This window comes from Ochotona princeps, chromosome 3 (assembly GCF_030435755.1).
Source record: "Ochotona princeps isolate mOchPri1 chromosome 3, mOchPri1.hap1, whole genome shotgun sequence".
NCBI lineage: Eukaryota > Metazoa > Chordata > Mammalia > Lagomorpha > Ochotonidae > Ochotona > Ochotona princeps.
Window position 1 is genome coordinate 37,750,069 of NC_080834.1, and position 23,560 is coordinate 37,773,628.

A 23,560-nucleotide genomic window follows, 5' to 3' on the forward strand; every position below is an offset into this window, starting at 1 on the left:
GGTATTTAATAAGTCTCTAGGTAAAGTTGAGCTCTGAGTGAAACACAGTATGTGTATAATTCTGTGTATAGGCAGATGTTATATTTAAAACATGTACTATCCACACCTCCAAGGGAAGTCTCAAGGCACTGTTCGTATCAAGGAAAAGAAGGAGCACTACAACCTAATGATAGATGAGATGCCCTCACCAAAAAGATCAGGAATGCTGAGAATTTTTTAAATTTGTTGTCCACTTCATGTATTCTTTGGTCGAAGTTTTGACCTGTTCTCAACAGAATTGATTGCTTTTTTGTGTTCAGTTTTTAGATAACTTTCAGAGAAATGCAAATCACCACCAAATGAGATACCGTCTGACTCCTGGCAGAGGGCTAAGATCCAAGCCACACAAAATCAAAAGCGAGGGTGGAAAAAGGGGGGACAATTTCACACTGTGGGTGAGAATACGAATCAGTGAAAGCACTGTGGAAGCAGTGTGGATATGATCTACAAGTGCCACCACTGGGAATACCTCTGGAACACTTGAACATAACGAATCAAAGAGATACCTGCACTGTCGTGTTTATGGAAGTGCTGTTCACAAGAGCCAAAAGTTGAAATAAGCCGAGATATTACTCATCAGATGAATGGATAAAGAAAATACAACATAGATATAATCTATCTATCTATATATATATAATATATGTATACATACATATACACACATTGGGACATTTATTTAGCGATTTAAAAAGAAAGGCATCCTATCACTTGCAACAAAATGAACACAACAGGACATCATGATGAATGAAGTAAACTGAACCTAGAGAGACAAGAAACAAATACCACATGTTTTCCCTTATTTGTGGGAGGTTAAATCTGAAAGGAAGAAAGGAAGGCAGAAAGAGAGAAAGAGAGAAAGAGAGAAAGAAAAAGGAAGGAAGGGAGGAAGGAAGGGTGGGTATGTGTATATAGGTACTGCTGCAAAAATAGTTTTGTTTTACATCTTTGTCAAGTCAATCATTAAGAATGTTATATTACTATAGTTTTAATGATATGCTATCACTTCAAAATTTACTGTATGTGAATGAAATGGCTATTTTTATTTAATTATTATTTATAACCATTGTCTATATTCCCACTAAACTAAAGCCTTTTTATCTGTTAAATTTTTTATTCATTCAAGTATTAAACTTTTTTTACTGTAATGTTAGTTTAAAATGTTATTTCCAAAATTAAGAGAAATCAGGCAAAAGCAGGGTCAGGGAGAGGAAGGGAACATTACTGCATTCCTAATAGTGTATCCACAAAGCACAATGAATCTGTAACACAAACGAATTTGTGGGAATTCACTTGGACTTTGAAAGATGTAGAAAATGAAGTACTGTAAGGACAGAACTGTAGTCACATCTCGGCTACTTACTCAAATAAAGACAAACATTTATTGAGTAGTTACCGCCACAGCGAAGTACCAAAACCTGAGTAGCTCAAAGGAAAAGAAGCTTGTTAGTCCCTGTATCAGAAGCCTAGAAGTAGGGATTCAACAGGGTGGCAGGCTTCTCCTTTTTCTAGAAGCTGTACTGGAGAAATCTCATCTGTCTTTGTTTGTTTTTGCTAATGCTGCTAATCTGAGTGTTCCTTTCTTTATAAACGATATTGCTTGTATGCCTTCTCATCCTCCTCCCTCTTTATGCATTTGTCTTTCAACAACCCCCACCTTTTTACAAGATTTATTTTACTTATTTGAAAGGCAGTTTTAGAGAGAGAGCGTGCACCAGTGAGTGAGAAACAGAGAAACAAAGAGACGCTTCCATCAGCTGGTTCAATCCCAGAGCCAGGAAGAAATCAAGAGTTTCTTCTGGACCGTTGTTCTCTGCTTTTCCAGGCCTGTTAGCAGGGAGATAGATAAGGGGAATAGCAAGGACTCTCACCAGAGCCCAGCTGGGATGCTAACATCGCTGGTAATAGCTTGACACATTACACCACAATGCCAACTCTAAAATTTCCCTCTTAAGGACCCTTGTCATTTGATTACAGCAAACTATAATTACCTAATTTTAATTAAGAGAATATTCCCAGGCATGGAGTTAAAACTTCAATGAATCTTGGATGACAGAATTCAAATAATAATAAACACCTGATTGTGTCAAGATCCAATGTGAGGCATTCACATGGGTTCTGCTGTCATTGCTTTTAATAATCTGCAGACATAATCACTGAGGGAAAAATAGAATTATACTGGTAATTTATGAATGCCCAAGACTAGGGCAAATGTTTTACATATGTTTTCTCATTCAACCCTGAGTAATATTACGAGATAAGTGAAGCTTCTTCTACCTTTTAGAAACAGCCTTCTTGAGAGACTACATTTGACTTGAGCTGGAAGAATAAATTTGTAATGTTCCAGGACAAGGAGAAAACACAGCAGGAAAACTTCCATGCATGAGTGCACAGAGGCAAAAGTACCGATGATGTGTACAGGAGACACACTGAGACATGGTATGCCTTTAGAGGAATGAAGTAAGCCACTAATTCAAACTTGGTGTGTGTGGCCTGTCTCCAGCTTCCTTTGCTGGTTTCTCTGATCTGTACCAGGGGATTCAGGTGACACACATCCTACTTCCAGGTCCATGCAATCCAGAAGCACAGCAGTAATAACACCCATGGATGCTATTCATAACTGAGGAAAATAGGAATCAATCAATTATGTCTTCCCCTGTCACACCCTGGGTGGACAGTTTTGACACACAATTAGTAAATTTCCCTGAAGTCACTGTGTAATCAGGAATATTATAGTGACCATACTCAGTGGTACATGCTTGCATTGCCTTATCATCCCTCTCTATTTTAATCTCCTGTCCTGTACACTTGATCTCCCAAATCACAATCGCAAATAAAACCTTGGCTCAAACCTTGTCTTCAGGTTCTACTTTCAAGGGATTTTTGAACTGACATCAGAAGTTATCTCAGTTCCAGATACAGGCAACAGGGCTATCAATGACTTTCAAATTCAAAAATGTCGGCACCAAAGTTTGTTGGCATCCTGGAGAGCAGCTCCATGTCAAAGATTTCAATGTAAAGACTTTCAGTTATTCCTTCCCTGTATGAGCACATAAACATACCTTGCAACAAGGGAAGGGCTTTCTGCTTTTTTCCACTCCATCATGTTTGACACAGCAGAATGGTGTTTGGGACATATTCTAATGAAAGCTACAGAATAATTCTGCCTGAAATGAAGTTTGAAGAGAGACAGACAGATCAAGAGCAAGAGCGAGGGCAAGAGCGAGAGAGCGAGAGAGCGAGAGAGCGAGAGAGAGAGAGAGAAACCAAAAATTGTGAATGCTCTACTTAGGGCTTTTATGTGGTACAAAATAATAAAAAAAAAGCAAAACAAAAATGCAATAGGAAGAATTATTTAACACAGAAGACATTACTAAAATGAGTGGGAAGAAGAGCAAGGAGACTTTTGATTCAAATGTAAATCTGTATAAATTGCTTGTCACTCCTCAAAAGTTGACGCACAAGAGACTTTGGGGACCTCAAAAATGGTTCTTCGATTATTGCTAGGGACTTTTATACTTTAGAGAGATCCTGTATGTTAGTCCGGCATTGCTCCAGCAAAGGCAAAGATCTGTATTTTAAAAGATTACATGCTCTAGATAATATTTTTCCTGAAATTCTTCTTTTTTATATTTTTTCCAGAGCACGTTTCTTTTTTTTCAGTGAAAATTACTCCATGCTTAGAGATAAAATTGAAAACTGCATACTAATGAATTAATTGCCATCATCATTTAGAATGATTACAGAAGATGTCCAAAACAATTCTATTATTGTGGAAATACCAAAAAATTTCTAATGCATAGATTTAAAAGCATTTTATGAATGGCATCCATATGCAACTTGGAAATATCTAGAGAAAGATTTAAATTGCACGACACTTATTTTTTGAATAATGTATTTTCATTTCACATTATACTCAAGGGTTTAATGCTCTACTAAAAAACTCTCAAAGATCATACTTTTGTTTGAACAGAAGCAAGGTCCAAAAATAATAATCAGGTGAAAAGATGATAACTTCATCAGCATTTAATAAACTAATAAATTGAGAGATAATCAAAACCATGGAAACATAAAACCCTAAACTTTTTTCAAAAAAGGATGCAAAATGATATTTAAGAAAACACTATTTGTAGTAAAGATAAACACATAAACATTTCTTCCACTTTTTTGCCTTCTCTGTTTTATTATTATTGTTGTTGTTGTTATTATTTTTAATGTGTTTCCCAACTATAAGGGAGAAAATTCGGCATTTGTTTTTCTGTGTCCATCTTTTTTTCAGTCATCATACGTACTCCAGTTGAAAAGATTTATGGAAATTATAAACTCCATTCTCCTACAGAATTGAACAATAATGTGCCATTGTGTATTTTCTTTATCCACCAGATACGAAACAATCTGTATGATTCTGGGTTTTGCCTATATGAATAGTGCTGTTATAAACATGGCGGTGCTAATATCTCTTTTATACAATGTGTTCCTGTCTTTTGAATATATATCTCCTAGCAGGATTGCTGGATCATATAACAATACTATTTTTAGAGTCTCCTTTTGGAAGTCTGCATACAGTTTTCCACAGTGGCTAAACTAATTTACCTTTCCACCAACAATGTGTAAGACTGTTGAGTTTTTTCATTTGCTGATACTTTCTGGGTATAAACCCACTATAAGATAGTTACCCTACAAATACTTATTCCCATTGTGTTAGCTGTCTTCACCCTATTGATTGTGTCCTTTGTTATACAGAAGCATCTGAGTTGCACATAATATCAACTGCTTAGTTTTGCTTTTGTTATCTTGCATTGAGAGACTTTTCAAATAACTCACCACATGCACAAATATTGTGGGTTATTTCTATATTATCTTCCAGCAACATCATAGTCTAAATTTATGTCTTTAATCCTTCCTGAGTGTTTTTTATATGATAGATGGGGATCTAATTTCATTTTCATACACGTATATATCCACGTCTCCAAGCAGCATTTTCTGAAGAGGGTATCTTTTCTACAGTGTATGTCCTTTGCACTTTTATCAAAACACACACACACACACACACACACACACACACCAGCTCGTTTCCATTTTTTAAAGAGTTATTTTATTTTTTATTGGAAAGTCAGATATACAGAGAGGAGGAGAAACGGAGAGAAGGATCTTCCATCTGTTGCTGCACTCCCCAAGCAGCCGCAGTGGGTGGAGCTGAGCTGATCCAAAGCCAGGAGCCTGGAGCCTCCTCCGGGTTTCCCACGCAGGTACAGGGTCCCAAGGTCTTGGTCCATCCTCGACTGCCTTCCCAGACCACAACCTTGGAGCCGGACGGGAAGCTGGGCCACCAGAATATGAACTGGCACCCATATGGGATCGTGGCAGGGGCAAGGCGTGAACTTTAGCTACTAGGCTTCCACACCAGGCCTATCTTTCCATTTTTGATGCCTTTTGTTCTCCTACCTAATTGTTCTTGCAAAAATTTGCAATACTATTCGAATAGGGATATTGAAAAAGGACATCATTGTTTTGTTCCAGATATTGGGAAAAATACTTGCAGCTTTTCCCCATTCAATGTGATTTTGGCTGTGGGTTTGTCATAGGTGATACAGTGAAGAACTCTTGAATCTTCTTAAATATTTCCTCCAATCTAATGAGTTGACAGTGTTACTTTTATTCTTCACTCCGCCGACGTGATTCACAAGGTTTCTTTGTGATGATGTGATTTATGATATTTCCCAATTGTTGAATCACCCTTTACCTCTGGGACAAATCCCACTGCTCCTGAGACATACTTTGACATGGTTTGGCTCAATTCCCATGCATCGTGGGTTTTCTGTATATTGATAACAGTAGATGTTTAAGTCCCCTATTATGATTTTATGTGTTATACCTTTTGTTCAAATAGTATTTTCTGTATATAACTGAGTAGTCTTATAATTATTAGACTGCATATAATTATTATGAATACATCTTCTGATTGAATCAACCCTTTTATCAATATGTAATATCTTTGTTCATCTTCCCTTATAGGCTTTGATTTGGCATGAACGTAGTCACTTCTATGATTTTTTATTTTCGTTTGCCTGGTATATATTTTTCTAGTGATTAACTCTCAGAGTATGCATACTTTTGTTAAATGAGCTTCTTTTATGAAATATACAATTGAGTAATGGTATTTTATCCAATAGTAAATTGAATCTTTCGCTGTGGAAATTTAATCAAAATACGTTCAAGGTTGCAGTGGTAGAAAAGTATCAGCACCTGCAATTTAATTGTTTCCTGATTTTACGTTTTCTGTCAGTGAATTCAGCAGAATTATGTGTTCTCATGATGTTTACTTGTAAGATTCTTTTCAGAATTTCTCCCAAGGCTTATTTGATTGTAATGAAATCTCAATTTTTGCTTTTTACCTTATTTTCTCCTTCCTCCTAAAAGTAACTTCTTTGGATGTAATATTCTTGGGTTTGTTTTCTTTCTCTTCTTAAAACCCTGAAAGCATCATCCCATTCTCTTGTGGCCTGCAGGGTTTTGCTGAAAAGGTTACCATTATTCCAACTGCTTTTCCTTTAAATATAATTTCACACTTTTCTATTACTATTTTGGGATTCTCTTCTTGTCATTCCCTTTTGATAATCTGCCTGCAATGTACCTTTGAGAAGCCATTCTTGTGGTTTTGTCTGTTTGGAGTCCTGTATGTTCCCTGTATCCAGAAGTCTATATGTATTTTAATACTTGGGAAGCTGTCAATACACTTTCACTTAGTAGGTTCTAAACATCATTTTTCTTTTACTCTTTTCCTTCAGGCATCTCTGCAATATGAATAATTGGTTGCTTAAGGGTATTCTATTTTTCTTTTTTTTTATTCATTGATTACATTGTATTATGTGATACAGTTTCTTTGGAACTGGGAATCACCCCACCCCTCCCCCCGCCCTCCCCCCGTGTGGAATATTCCACCTTGTTGCATATCCACTCATCAAGTACAGTTGAGATTCCCTCTTTGCAAGCATAAACTAAACATAGAGTCCAACATCTTATAGTCCAGTCTAGTTCCTCAGCTTCTTGGGGAGACCCTGTCCGGTCTGAGGGCAGAACCATCAGATTATCAACCCGATCAATTAAAGGCTCCAACATAAGGGTATTCTATTTTTCATATAGGTCTTACTCATTCACTGAAATTCTTTCCCTTTTTGTCTGATTGTGTTACTTCAAAAGCCTTATCCTCCAAAGCGGAAATTCTTGCCTCTACGTGTTCTATTATGCTGCTAAAACTCTGAATAATATTTTAAAATTTCATTTATTGATCTCCAAAGTTTATTTGGTTCTTATTGATTTTTATCTCATTAGTGAATTGCCTTTGAGTTACCTGTTCTTTTCTTCACTTATTTATGCTATCAGTCTGTCTTCTTATGCATTGCACTGAAATGTCTGACAATCACTATTTTGAATTCCATTTCTGGCATTTTCATGTATTTCAGGATCTGTTTTACAGAACAATCGTGCTCTTCTGCCAGCGTCAAGCTGCTTTGCTACCTCATGTTTCCCACATGCCTCTGTTGATGACTGTGTGTCTGGTGTAATGTTCCCTTCTTATTTATGAAACCAAATTCCTTTCTTTAGGAATCAAAAATCTTCTCCAGCCATGTAGGGTAACTACAAAGTAACAAGAAATTTTGCACTGGCAGGTTGTAGGTCTGGAGAAGTGGAGTACAGTCAGTTGTTTCAAAAGGTTCCGCCACGCAGTTTCCACTAGATTTGAACAAGCCAGGACTGATAGTTACAGTTCTGATGTTTCACGACACAGCAGTTATTAACCAAATCTCTCAGGGCGCGATCCAGGTTTTGGAATGGTGGTAGCTACCTCCTTGAAGCATAGCAATGACAAGAGAGGTGAGGGTGGATTGCTTCAGTGATTGTAAAAACATCATCGTACCCCTGTAAGACATAGAGGGAACTCCCTCAGTTTTCATGCTACATGCTAGGGTAATGCTGGGGTTTTTACCCCCAAGCCACTGAGTACCACGAGCAACAGCAAAGAGCAAACTCCCTCAGGCCAAGTTTCTATTTTTATGGGCTTGTTCTGGCTCTAGTCCCAAGAAGCTGAGGGAAACTAAAACCATGGGACTTATGGAACCTACTCCCACAGATGTCCGATATAAGGAATCTTACTGCTCTGCAGCTTGCCCTCACTCTAGCTCTTGTCACTTCTAGCAACAACACGACTGTTTGCTCTCTGTCAGGTCACAAGTACTTTCACCCAGTTTTCTACCAAAAGCAGTTGTGTGTTGCACTTGTAGAGTGAGGAGTAAATGAGGTAATGTGTCCTACCCTCCTGAAGCAAAGTTGTTGCTAAACCCCATCAGCTCAGCAGGCAAACTTGAGGTCAACAGACACCATGGGATTCTCACATCACCACAAGTGCGAGTGGCAGAGTGCTGTCGCCAGGGCGGCATGGCAGCTTCTTCCTATCTTATCCTAAAAGACAGACTCCAAACCAGGAGCCAGCTGGTAGATGTGGGTGTGCTAATGGCATGTCTGTTCACTCTCCTCTCTGCTGTCCCTTCTCTGCTGGAAATTTCTTTCAGTCCATCCTCTGGGAATGCAGTGCTTTCGTTATTTTTCTCATGTCTTTGTGGCTGAGGTTGATGCAAGTTCTTGCTATTCATCGTGAATTTACTCCTGCAGGAATTCTAAAAAACACTATAGTCCCATTATTTTTCTTACCATCCTTCTTGATTTTATGGTACATGAATACTCAGTTCCCTTATTTTCTTTTTTGCTTTGCCAAGGGCAATATTCTATTTACCTTATAGAGTATATGAGAATCACACAACCCCACAAAAAATTACTGTCCAGTTACCGTGGACACTTCTGCAACTTTTTAAACCCAGGAAAGTGCTATGAGAACAGAATGTATGTGTTGGGGGAGCATCTAAAAAGTGTGTTCTGATTTTAATATTAAGCAAGTTAAGAACTCAGAACCCTCATTAATTGTGAAACAATTCAGTAATGGAGCTTTTCATACATTTGGAGTGGTTATTTCATAAATAGAGACAGATGGAGGCAGCTTTGAAGAGAATATGCAGGATTGGGGGGCAGTGAGGGAGCTGTATTCTAAGAGTCTATTTTCAAAGCACATGCTTTTATTTGAAAGGAAAGAAACTTCTTTTTATTATTTTCTCTTACACAGACAAGTTTTCAGCACAATCTCTGTGATGAAGCACAGTATAATATGCTCCTGGACAGCTGTCTGTGTTTGGGAAAATATATTTAGAAACAAGGAGTTATTTATTCAAACAATGCTACTGTAAGCTGATAGGTGTTTGATGAAATGCTAGCTCTGATTTTTTCTGTGGAACACAGTCTAAAATTTGGCATTAACAAAATCTTTGCCTTCCTCTCAAACAGGCCTTATATAATATCTGGCCTCCATAGATGAGAATTTGACCTAGCTGCCAAGAATTTGTCTTGCTTAGCGAAAGAACAGATACGGGGGGTGTGTGTGTGTGTGTGTGTGTGTGTGTGTGTGTGTCATAGTTTTTTTTTTTAATGGTCTGTCTTGTGCGTTGTCAAATATTAAGAAGTATCCTTATCCTCCATCCACTACAGGCTGGTAGCACCCACCCCAACACGATGGTTAAAATATCTCTAGAATTACCATGATGTATGCATGGGTGACATCTACAACTCAGTTACTGCCGTAAATTACTGATATCTTTTTTGGAAGAATTTTGTTTGAAGATCTGTGTCTGAGTGTAAGATGTGCTATTTGCCTACTCCATTTTCTAAAGAATAATACTTTCCTTAGACAAAATTTAACAGTGATGATAGCGCTAGCAAAGGATATGGGACTAAGTGGAGAAACTTCCCACCCCCATGTTTACACAAATAGAACCCAGTCTACCTGTATTTGCTACTGGAATTTTTACTTGTAGCTTTCTCCCCCTCACACTTGAGGTGTACGGTACCATCTTCTGTCCCCATCAAGAAAGTGGTTCAGGGCATTGCCAACAAGGGCTATCTTTTCTGAAGGGCCTCTCAGTGGCTACTGGGAGAAATGATCTTAAATATCCAATTTTGGATTGTAAAGAAAGGACCTTACAGGGCTTTCAGAGTAATGATAGAAAAGAGATGAGAAATGATACCTTCAATAAATCTTTGACCATGTCTGTGGAGTGTCAATTAATCTATGAAGGTAGAAAGTTGCAAAGATACTGTTAAGGCTGGACAAATAAAAAAATGAAAAACTGGAGGACAATTGCATAATAGAAAAGTGCAGTTTTCACTTTACCATAAAGTATGCTAAAAGCAAGCAAAAAAGATACACATTAGATTTTATTACAAAATCAAAGTGGAAAGGAAAAAGACCTAGTGGTACATTTAACTTAAAGGAACTTAGATATAAAAGATAAACAGAGGTCTTGGACTTCTTGGAGCCATATCAGCATATCTCTCTCTCTTTCTGAGGGTCTAGTTCCTGCCAGAGGCAGAGGTTATGGGAAAGAAAACACAAATGCAAAGGGCTCACCATCTTCTAAAGAGAATACAGTCAGTACTTATTCCCTAATTGGAAAATAATGTTTTATTTTAATATCTTAACTCTATGTTTCAAAATTAAAATGAAGTATAAAATGTCTAGAAGGTCTGGAAGCATATTTTATAAATAATATAAGAATTATAGACTGAGAAGCCTACGTTTCCTAAACCCACAATTTTAATCATCTGAAACTTCCCAGATTCAATATATTTAAGAGCGTTAAAGCTAAGAAGGATTACTCACCTCTACAATAAATTTAATCTTTGTATCCAAGCTCTCAGAGGCAACTTCACCCTCTCTGTAGTCTCTGATGCTATTGGTTTGTGCTACTGTGTAGGAATTGTGAAATGAACAACCAACGAGCTCTTGTGTGGTCATTAGCTCATGAGGCTATGGTCGTTTGTCTTGCTGAAGAAACGTCCGTATTGATCCGCTGTAGGGGAACCTGGGCATCAAATTTTAAAACTGAAGATCATTCCTATGGAAGTCAGTTTGCTTTTTGTTGGCGTGTTGTCCTTTTAATGGCATTTAAAGAAGATAGGAGAATCCGAACTGACACAAAACGCAGATGAATTTACTATGGTGAAATTACTGTTTTTATGGCTATGAGTACATTAATGCTAACTAATACTAATGAACTCTGCCCCGAGATAGCCCCAGCAGTTGTATATAAGTCACGAGGTGAGATTCCACAAAATCACTTGCCAAAGTGCTCAAGGTACATTAGAGGGAAGCATTTGCTGTTTTGCTACTAACTATAATGTGGTGTTTAATTCTAGACAATATCTTCATCCGTCATATTTCTTTTCTCATTCCACCAAGTCATGAAAAGAAGTCTGAATACCTCATTCACACAATTCCCAAACACCCAACTTGATGCTCTCAGCCGACCCAATTCATACATCATGGCTAGCACCTGCCTCAGCTGGCAGTGTTCTCCTGACCCTGCCAATCACTCTCCTAATTAAATATATGTACTTATATTTCTTATATAAATATATTTTGTATATTTAGAGAGTATATTTGTATTTTAATTTATATTTTGGTTACATATTATTTTATTATTTATTGTATATTATATTTTATGTATTATATTTATACATGTGGCATATATTATTTTATGAGTATATAAATATGTATTGCATGTATTGTATATTATATAAACTGTTTATGTTATATATTATATGTAAATTGTTTATAGTATATATAAATTATATGTGAAATATATTATATATATTATATATATTTATTTAAGAGGACAGAAGGATTTAACATGATCTGATGTTTCTCCTGGAAACTAATTCATTGGTTCATTTACCTAGTATTTTGTTCGGTACTTACAATATATCCAGAAAATGCATAATTGTTGAAACATTCCTTTCTGAATTGGTGACGTATATGTTAAAGGATTATCACAAAGTAGAATACTAGCAACTTTCAGAAATTACATTTAAATAAGATTGTTTATAAATTAATTACAAACATAAGGGTTCTATTTGCTCACTGCACCAGCCGCATATATTCTAAAGCATTGCTTAACTGTTAAGGGACACTTGAGCCCAGCATGTTTTCTGGTTCAAGTTTCTTTATTTTTGCCTTGGTCTGGCAGCTTGGGATCACAGTCATATAAAGGACATTTTTAAAAAAAATCCAAAATAGCAGAAGTATCAATTGTGTATGTGTGTATTTTCCTATCACACTCAGGTTAACAGTATCAGGACTCAAGAAAGGTGAAGTGAGTGCTAATATTCATTATAAATCTGCCTTTTCTCTGAAATGACTTCAGCAGTGTTGGATAGCTCTGATGCCTTGAAGGCTTAACACTCTGAGATGGTCCTCAGCCGACTTAGCAGATAGGAAATAAGTTTTATTTTGAGTGAAGGAAGTTGTCTTATCCTAGAAGTGAAAGTTCAATCTAGAATTCTGGTAGAACTAGAGAATAAATGGTCGTGTATCCTCTCCTTGTTAATAGGGTCATTATAATCTATAACAATAATCTTGGCTACTCTTGTACCAACCACATGTTGACACATCAAGTATGTACCCTGCACATGTTGAAGGGGATCTATTCATCTTGAAAGGAAAGACAGTAAATGACACAGTAAATGACATATTCTTGGACTCGGTGGTTCGGTAAGCAAGCATGACTCTACAGTGTAAAGGGGACTTTATAGAGGTTCCGGATTTGAAACAGGTTAGTCTTATTTTCTGGGTGATATTACTACACCATTTGCACAAGTGGAAGTGGCCAAAAGTAAGCACCAGGAGACATACAGATTTTCTTCTTTTCTCTTATTTAATCCTAACACAAGTAGAATGCTTGTGGAATTAGAATACCAAGTATCACTGGTAGCATTTTCACATAACTGGTTTAACCATCACTGGTGTCTCAAACTAGAACACAGGTTTGAGCTTGCCTTCCAATCTAGCTTGCTCATACACCGGGGAAGGCAGGGGAGGATGGCTGAAGGTCTTAGACCCTGGAAATCCATTTGGGTGGCTAGGATAGAGTTGCCTCTCTTGACCCTGGTCCAGTACTGGTTGTTGTAAACAAATAGAAAGTTAATCAGTGAGTAAAACACCTTCTCTGTCACACGCTTTCTGTCACCTTTAAAATAAATAGGCAAATAAATATCTTTTTAAGAAGTAATGATTACATAAATAGCTCTAATAGTTACTAAATAGGAAGGATAATTTGAGTGACCGAGTTACCTTTAAAAGCAATTTCTAATAATTTACAGAATGAACTGGTGAACTCATTATTTCTTTCATGACAAATAAAGTTGTGCTTTTTTACAAATGTAATCTGATTTCTCTTTTAAGTCACCTTTTCATGTGACCTTAAGTGTTCATAATAGTACTTCGCAATGATGACTGTAATTAATCATTTTGAAGGACAGCATAGCTGCCAGCCTAAGAAACTGTGTTTCCTGGCTAAGATTGTGCATTACATAGTGATCTGAGAAATTTCAATATTGCAAACATTTCTAGATGTAAAAATTGGGGTCTAGTACTGTAGTCTAGTGGCTAAAGTCTTTGCCTTGAACACGCCAGTATCCCATAAGGGCACCAGTTCTAATCCTAGTTGCTTCACTTCCCATCTAGCTCTCTGCTTGTGGCCTAAAACAGCAGTCAAGGATGGCCCATGTCTTGGGTTCCTGCACCCATGTGGGAGACCAGGAAGAAGCTCCTGGCTCTTGGCTTTTGATCAGCACAGCTCCGGCCATTGCAACTATGTGGGGAATGAATCAGCAGAAGATCTCCCTCTCTGTCTCTCCTCCTCTCTGTATATCTGCCTTTCCAATAAAAATAAATCTTTAAAAAATGTTGGACTACATGGTTTTACTTCATGCAATAGAAACTTTTCTAAAGTTCTGACTGCAATTATAAAGGTATACCTTAAACCTGGGCTTCATGACTTCACTGAAGATGTCTGACAGTAAATCGTTAAAATATGGAATATTTGGAAATAAGTGTCTTAGTTTTAATGTTTTTTTTTTACCTCAGAATTTTTTTTAACATTACATAGTGCAATAAAGTTTGATGTATTTCTTCAATATGTTTATCAAATATTTAATATGGCTAAATGGTAGATTTGTTTCTAGTACCTGCAAGAGAGATAGGGAATTACACTATATTTGCTTCTTTGTTAGAAATTCTGAGGCACTTTGGCTATGAAAAAGGCAAGAAAGACTGAATTCTCTCCCAAATCCAAGAGCCTTGATTCCACATTGAAAATTGCTATGCTATGGAGGTGGTTTTCCTCTCAAGGACTCATTTTCTGGAGGCTGGATTACCTAGTGCTGCAGAACTAAGAAATACAGGAATATTTAAGAAGGGGTATTTAGAGCAAGGTGATTAGATCATTTAGGCGCTGTTCTCACAAGAAGGCACTGTTACAAATCCACCAGAGTAGCAGTCTCACCATGGGGTCACTTTCATTCATGGCAATGTCACCATAATAACACCCTAAACACAGCCAAATAAAATGTCACTGTATTTACTGTCCTGCTCTCGGATATCTAAAACAGTGAGTTCAATACGTTACTTTTCTTGGTAATAGTCTCAGGCATTTTGCTGTTACAACAGAAGAACTAAAACAGAAGTGCAGGGCATGAATTTAAGGCAAGCTCATAGGTAAAAAGCTATGGAGATAAATGTGTGTAGGTCACTAGGAACTGCAACAATAAGGGACACGTGCCGTAGTAATAACGTGTTTGTTGGGGAAACGGAAGTTGCTGAGAACTTGAGTGAAACTATGCAATTTGTGTGAAACAAATCATTAAAACCTGTGCCGCACTAGGTAAGATCACTCAGACCCATCACCTTCAAAATTGACTAGCATTACACATAGGATAGGTGTCTAGGGAAGGTTAATGCTGTTAAAATCGAAAAGTAAGGCTCTTTTTCAAATATATCACTTTGAATCTTTCCTGATTGTATCTCCATCTCAAAAGAAATTTGGATCTTAGGTTGTATGAACTGAGAAAGACAGATAGACGTCTTTAGATGTAAAGTTTTCAATGTGTGCTTTTTTCATCTGTAAAGGTGAACCAGTGGATAAAGATGTCTTTCTTTATCTTACCCTCTCTCTGTGGCTCTGACTTTCAAATAAATAAGTATTTTTTGGAAAGGAAAGAAAATGACTCAATCTATAATCACTAGTTATTGAGAACCTTCTAAAAGTCAATGCATACATAAGCCCTACTGGAATTACTCTGGGATGGCTTTCAGATGCTGTAACTGTTTTGTTTTGGGAAGCTGTTAGAGAGAATTAAAATCTCTGAGGCAGCTCAGTGCACCATGGTGCCACCCCACAGAGCACTGATTGCTCCTGAAGTCTAATTAGATTATATGCCACCATTATTGGTGAAATGAGAAACTATCAAAACGCTGTCAGACCTAAACAAAACAACCCACCCCCAATCCTCCAATGTGCTTAAGTTGCAGAAAACACATTTTTTTAAAGGCCTGGCACTATCCTTGTCTGTACCTTTGGGGACATGTTTGGATCACATTTTGCATCTGATGTGTACACAAACCTCCCCCAGAACTGCTGCCTTTAGACATCAGCTGCCCTGTCTGCATTAGTGAATGCGTTTCAGGGTGTATAATCTGATGTGGCCTGTGGCCATGAAAACACTGTCCCAGAGTCGGAAAAAGATGGGGTACCAGACCAATGTCAGACTCCCTGCCATTGCTCCGTGAATTGCAGTGGAAGATGCTCCACCGGTCTGGGTTCCTGTCACACACACAGGAGACCGAAAAGATGTTTATTTCTTTTGGATTTGGGCTGGCCGACTCCCAGTCATTTTAGTTTTGTGTGAAGGGAACCAATGGATGGAAGATCTCTCCCCTCCCCACTCAGTGTGTGTGTGTGTGTGTGTGTGTGTGTGTGTGTCTGTCTGTCTGTCTGTCTGTCTCATCCTCTTTCTCTGACTTTTAAATCATTTTTTAAAGATTTATTTATTTTTATTGGAAAGGCAGATATACACAGAGAAGGAAAGACAGAGAGAGAGAGATCTTTTGTCTGCTGATTCACTCCCTAAGTGGCCACAATGACAGGAGCTGAGCTGATTCAAAACCAGGAGCCAGGAATTTCCTCCAGGTCTCCTACACAGGTGCAGAGTCCCAAGGCTTTAGGCTGTCTTGAACTGCTTTCTCAGGCCACAAACAGGGAGCTGAATGGTAAGCAACCAGGATTAGAACTGGTGCCAGTATGGGGTCCCGGCATGTGCAAGGCAAGGACTTTGCCACTAAGCTATGGTGCCAGGCTCTAAATAAATCAAAAGCAACAAGAAGAGTTTGACTTGATATTGTGCATAAACTAGAAGCGAACTTGACATGGCTAGTGACATTATTCATTCTAGAGCTTTAGCAGAAATCCTCCTGCATAAACTGAACTCAGTACTCTGCAAGTATCTTCTAAAATGAACACTATGGTTCATTTCTGCCTCTACTCTGGTTCCCTTTGTTCCGGCTTCATACATTCAGTCTCTCTCCATTTCTTTTCTGTTCTCTTTCTCAGTATGTCTTCATGTATGTCTGTCACCTTGAAACCTGAGTTGAATGATTCAGATACCCAGTTGCAGAAATTGTATTCCTGAGGTATTTTATAAATGTATTCATATAATTAATGTTACCTACAACCTTGAAAACACAGCATCTTCCTTTTACAAGTAAGGCAATCAGAACTGTGTTAAAACCAGGGACCACAACAGCGTTGCACAAGTAGATGCTCCATCCTCTGCTCTGTTCCCACTAAGACCTGAGTAAACCTATCCAAACTTAACTAACTAGTACTGACGTCCCTGATTGAAATAAAACCATCTTCTTTTTGGTTTTGTGAGATAGTTGTTTCCAAATTCATTAAATGAATTCTTGGTCACGAATTGATCTCATCTTGTTGCTTTCTTGTAGGGGAAATTTGCAACTTTTCATTTTCTCCTATTTTTCTCTTTGGCATCCGAATATACTGTATCTTGCAGATTTCTTTACATTTAGGTAGCTTCTTGTAATTTAATTCTGATAAATGCCATGCAGCTCCAGAAGACATAAGATGCAATGGTCTTTTCCTGTGTAACAACTTCCACTACTGTCTGACATGACTAAAGTAAATTTTTATTGTTTCAAGCCATTAACATCTGATAAATAGTTGTCATAGCTAGCCTACACTGACTACCACGATATATTTCATTAATTTAATGCAGCATTTCTTCACTGGAAATGATTTTGCCCTTTTGTGGATATATAGAAATATTGGGGCTCATCATTATAATCATAAATGGGAGAAGGGTAGTATTAGTTTTGGTGCATAGAGGCCAAGAGTGCTGTTAAACATCCAAGAAAATAGGACTGTCTCCAAAAACAAGGAATTATCCATACCCAAATGTCATTAATATCAAGGTTGAGAAACCTTGGCTAAATTTAAGTCCTTGGAAACAAAGATGAGTTAAGAAAGCCTCTTTCTTAATAATAATAATAATAAAAACACTCATCTATAGATAAGTTGTTGTCACTGATTCCTTTGATTGAGAACTTAAGAAAAAAAAATCCACCTCCAGGCTGAGTATTGCATATAAACCTTTACTAGGAAAAAAACTTTAATGCCATAAGGCTGATCACCACTTATGCTTCAACTTTTCTGCACTTAAGATATTATGCTACTTATTTAAATTTGGAGATTTAGAAAATAAACAAAAAAACCATATTGATTCATGGAAATACGGCAGTGTGGCTAATTGATACTGTAAATGATAAATTTAGCTACTATCATATTAAAGAGTCTATGCTGGTTGTCAAAATATTTAACTTGAGAAATCAAAATTCTTCTTTGTTAATTTTGACTTCATGCTTTCTCAATAGATATTTACCAATTAAAATAATTTATGTAATGAGAATTGCAGTGAGACCATCAATCCCTTTGCTATGCGGTATGAGAATCCTCTTGGTAGTATCAAGTCCCTGGACTGGATTTAAAACTTTGAAGTTACAAATATCCTAAAACCATCTCATTGCTTTTACACACTTAATATCCGTACTTGAGTATCCTTACATGTTTCCATAGGTGGTTAACTAGTAATTTAAGTTTATTTATGTGAGAAAAGGGATAAAAAGAAGAGAGAAGTAGAGGGAAAGCTCCCACATTCTGGTTCACTCTCCAAATGCCTGCAAAGACAATGGGCTTGACACCAGATGCTCAATTCAGTCCCTGCTGTGGGTGGCAAGGACTTGAGTCAACACTGCCTTCCAGAACCTACAGTAGAGGTCATCAGACTTGGGAACAGCGCCAGGACTTGAACTCGGGAGTTCAATATGGTATTTGAGAACATCCAAATCAGCTGTTTAACTCTGGATAATTACCTGCCCTCCTCCCACCCCAAATATTCTTTGAAAGATGCTTTAAGAGATCTCAAAGGTTATGTACATATGTTAGACAACCTTGATAACTGTATCCTCATCTATGATGATGCTATGCTTTCCATTTCCCCTCCTGTCTTACTATCTACACTAGATCCTGGTAAAGTGCCATCCTGACCTTTTTCTCATTTCCTGACAGCTGTTTGCCACTCTGTAGACACTGAGCTAGGTTTTCGATGCCAAGATATCAGCCCAATGCTGAGACCTATTGATTATGTAAAGAGATTTAATGGAGAAACTATCCCAAAACCTGCTTTACAATAATTTTATTTTTTCTCTCCTATTCTCAGTTTCCTCTCTGAGATCTGACTTTTATCAATAGGCAGGAGAGACACATCTGTGTATCTCCCCATAGATGCACTACAAAACCACATAGATCTTATTTTGAATGGCCCCATTGGTTTATATATTCAATTTTCTGTTTAAGTTCATTAGTAATGCAGTGAACAAAACTTGTACAGTGGAATTATTATATTTCTGCATAGCTGATTTTTACTATATGGGAGTAATCTAAATATTTTGCCATACAGATTAATCAACATAAGGAGATGGAAACATATCATAGTAAGTCTTTGATGCCTGAAATACCTATTGCAATATTGGAATCACACCCATCAGTAAGCCTATCTTGCAAGAGTAAATAATTTTCTAAGCCTTTTTTCCTCAATAAAAAGAGTTTGTGGATCATGATTGCTACAGAGCATGTTAAGCTACTGCCTGAGACACTGGCATACTGTGTAAGTACTTATTTCCAGTCTTGCCTACTGCAATTCCAACCTAGCTAGCTGTTAATGAGCTTAGGAAAGAAGCAGAAGATATTTAACATGTTTGGGTCCCTACACCTTTGCAATATGGAGTTCTAGGCTCCTGACTACTATTGTCTGGTCCAACATTTGCCATTGTAGCCATCTGGAAATTCAACTAGCTCATTCTCTCTCTCTCTCTCTCTCTCTCTCTCTCTCTCTCTCTCTCTCTGCCTCACCCTCTCATATCTGTAACTCAGACTTTCAAACAAATAAATGCAACTTAAAGAAGGATCACATCACTTATGAATGAATCACATAGATGTTTTGTGTGTCTGGATGCAGTCATATTTTGCTAAATATGCATTGATTTGTACATTTACAAATCTATGTACAAGTTTGCAGAACCTCCAATAATCCAGTCGCATTGATTAGCAAACCCCTTCTGGGGCACATAGGCTGTTTCCTCAGTTCTTCACTGTGTTCACTTACAAATTTTGTAAACATACATGTGATCAAAGAATCCCTTTTGTTTCATAAAGCAAAGGAATTGTTTTTAAAGGTGCACGCTTACAAAGCAACCTGTCAACATGTATCTTTATATTCAAGACCAACGCAAGCAAATGGTTTTCTCTCCCTTATTCCCACTTCCCTTTCTTGCCCTGAAGCTGTTTGTGAGTTGGTAAGGGACTCCCGGTTTCTGGTTGGGACAATTTTCTGGTAATTGACAGTAATAAGAAGCTCATCTATCCCAGAGGTCTTGCCTTGACTGGTCCATTGTGGGCAGAGGGTCCAGCACTGAGAACATCCCAGCCTTCATATCACCGGTATATCATTTGCCTCTAAGAAATTTCAGTGCCTGGACAGTTAATATGTTTGCTAGACAGGCAGCCAAGCAAGAAAAGTACACAATTCATTTTCCTGTGAGGGGAAAAACATCTTTCCAATTATTGCCTCTTACCTGTTTGTGCAATGTAGATGGAAAGGTTGCATTGTGTATCAATCGAAATTTATCTATCACTTATGCAGAAAGGGGTATCCACTTTTTACACTGCACAGGAATACTCATTTTATAATATTGTTATTAGTTCATAAATAGGATTCATATTCTTTTCAAGAATGAGTGCAATAAATGGCTTGAAAACCCCTAAAATGCATACACACAGACACACACATTCACCGAAGAAAACATTCTTGCCTTTGGCATGTTATTATCTGACAAGAATCTAGTATGCTACACACATAATTTTTCAGATGCTCAGAATGAGAAGCAGAGCAGCCTGTCATAGCGTATCATATCTGAACGTCCCTGACAGTTCTACATAGAACCCCAATGCTTAATCATTTAAGAAGTCTTTCTTGATGCTACTCAAAAAATAGATACATTGCATACTAGCACACATATTTTCTTTGAATCGACTTTTTAAAATATGTCATATCAGGCGCAGTGTGATAGTGTAGTGATTAAAGTCCTCGCCTTGAACGCACCGGAATTCCATATGGGTGCCTGTTCTAATCCTGGCAGCCCTGCTTCCCATCCAGCTTCCAGATTGTGGCCTGGGAAAGCAGTCGAGGATGGCACAAAGCCTTGGGACCCTGAACACGCCTTGGAGATACAGAAGAGGATCCAGGCTCCTGGTTTCAGATTGGAGCATCTCTGGCCAGTGCGAGCACTTGGGGAGAGAATCATTGGACGGAAGATCTTCTCTGTCTCTCCTCCTCTCTGTATATCTGCCTTTCCAATAAAAATAAACTTTAAAAAAAAAGGCTTATTCATTGTTAAAAAATGTCATGTCTCCTTTGTTCTGAGTATTTTCTTTCAAAAATATTAAATTCTCAAAGACAAAGCACAGACTTTTTCTTTTGAATATTCTGTTTTTCTTGTTCACAACATATACGCAAGAGTAACTCCAGTTTCCTAATATTCTTCCTCAACACAGTAAAGTCCTTTATTCTGTTTTTTAAAAGATTTATTTAATAATTGAGACTGGGTAAAGAGTATTGTTTACTTTTTGTCTGAAAGGCACATTTTACCAAAAAGGAAACAGAGAGAGAAGGAGAGAGAACAATGACTTCCTTGCACTCATTCACTCCACAAACGACTGCAAAGGCTAGAGTTGAGCTGACCCATCAATTGAAAGCCAAGAGCTAGGAGAATCTTCTACGTCTCCCTAACAGGTGCAGGGGCCCAAGGACTTGAACCTTCCTTCACTGCTTTCCCAGGCCATATGCAGGGAGTTGAATCACGAGCTGGACAGCCAGGACACAAACAGGTGGTATGCAGATGTTGCAGGCAGAGACCAGCTCCAAAGTTTCTTATTCTTACAAAGAAATAAAGAGAAAATTCTAACATAAAAGATATCATTGAAGGGTCAAGTGCTTAGACACATGCCGATGAAATCAAAATCAAAGCCCACTTCAGCCTTGTCCTTATTTCGCAGTAGTTAACCGATCCCAGTTTATTAAAATCATGAAAATTCTCAAAAGATCAACAGGATGATGTAGCCAAACATAACTACAAGAAAATGTCTGCTGTGATGAGATTATTTAGCTATTTAAGAAAAATCTGAGCATTTATCTACCACACTCCTTGCATAAAATTAAGTAAACATTAAGTCTTGTAAAGGAGGCTTTTTTTCCTTCTTTCAGAAAATGTCCATAAATCCAAAAAAAAAAAAAAAGTGAATGATGTTCTAATGCAAAGATATATCATATCAGTAAGATTAATTTGGGCTGTGGCAATTGCTGTAATTTGACCAAAAAAAAAAAAAAAAGGCATACTTTTAAACTCTAAAGAGACCTTGGAGATAAAACTTTTCGGAAGAGTTCTGGTGATATTTATCCCTTGCAAGTACAAAAAGACCTCTTATTGTAATTCAACATTTTCAACGCTGAGAAAATGTATGCCAGCCACAGTTGGCACTACATATAAAAGAGTGACCACCCACTCTCATTGGCACATGTCTCCACCCAGTTATGTAAATGTGGCACAGGCATCCAGGGAAGATTGCTCTCTGAGAGAAAAGCCCCTCACACAGAAATGAAATGGGAAATAACAGAATCAATCATAACGCAAATGCTTATGAAAAGGTCATTAAATAAATTACTCATATTGCATGTCATTCATGAGAAAAGATGCATTGGCACCTACCTATGTACAAAGGTATTTACACAGGTATTCCTGTTGTAGTAACAACCCTACTGAACATAACACACTGAGTATACGCATTGGGCTGAAAGGTGACGGTACAGATTCTGTGTTCATAGAAGGAATAAACAAGAACTTATCAGGGATGTAACAGTGCTCCCCTGTGCTCATCCCCCACCCCAGTAAACAAAGATAAAGGTAAGCCCTTAGTATCAGGGGCAACTTAAAAGTGGATGGATGGCTTCAAGAGACAGCGGGTAGGAGATGAGCTGGAGAAAATTACCACAGTCTTCATCCAAGTCCCAGTTATCCAGTGAGAGGGAGATAGGTTGAGGCCTGAGCATGTGCAAATGGCAGAGAGCTGTGAAATGATGATAAGTTTTCTTATCAGATGATCTGACTTGAAATCCCTCGGTATAAAAGGCTTTCTTTCTTCTCCTGAGAATATGTGAGACTGAATGTCTCGAAGTCCCCAGGTTATGTGTGTCACATTCTCTCTTCTTGCAGTCTGAATTCTGACACCTGTCAGAAAATCAAGAAGAGTATGGAACAATTTACACAAGATTCTACGTTTAGAAGAAATCAGCCCCCTGGAATCAGTAATTCAAGACTGCAGTAGTGTCCCATTCTGTCTATAGACCCATGGACATTTGTTCAGATGGCATCTTAGGTCACTATTGATCTGAAGTCTTTGGTCAGGCTGATGTGTCTGTTCTATGGCTCCCTTGTTTTTCCTTCAGTTGCACCAAGAAAGAGAGTTTGTACACGAAGAATGAGTACATTTAAAAAAAATAAGAATAAATGAGATGTGGGAGAGAATTTGGGGGAAAAACTACAAATACTGTTTAAAATAACGATTTTAATTAACTAATATGATGGTGAGACACCTGGGAGACCATGGTAATGGGTCACATAATTGGCTTCCTTCCACATATGGAAGATCTGGATTGAAATCTTGGTTACTGTTAAGGACAGGAGATGACAGTTTGGTCTCTCCATCTCTTCTCCCTTTCTGTTTTTATTTATACTAGTTGAATAGATTTCATGTACTTCACAGAACAAATCTGGGAGAACAGCAATACTTCCCATCTTACCCTTCCTCTTCATATATTTCACATTCAACCTCCTCCCTCTTAATTTTTTCTTGATTTTTAGCAGTGGCATATTTTCATTTCACTTTACAATCATAGT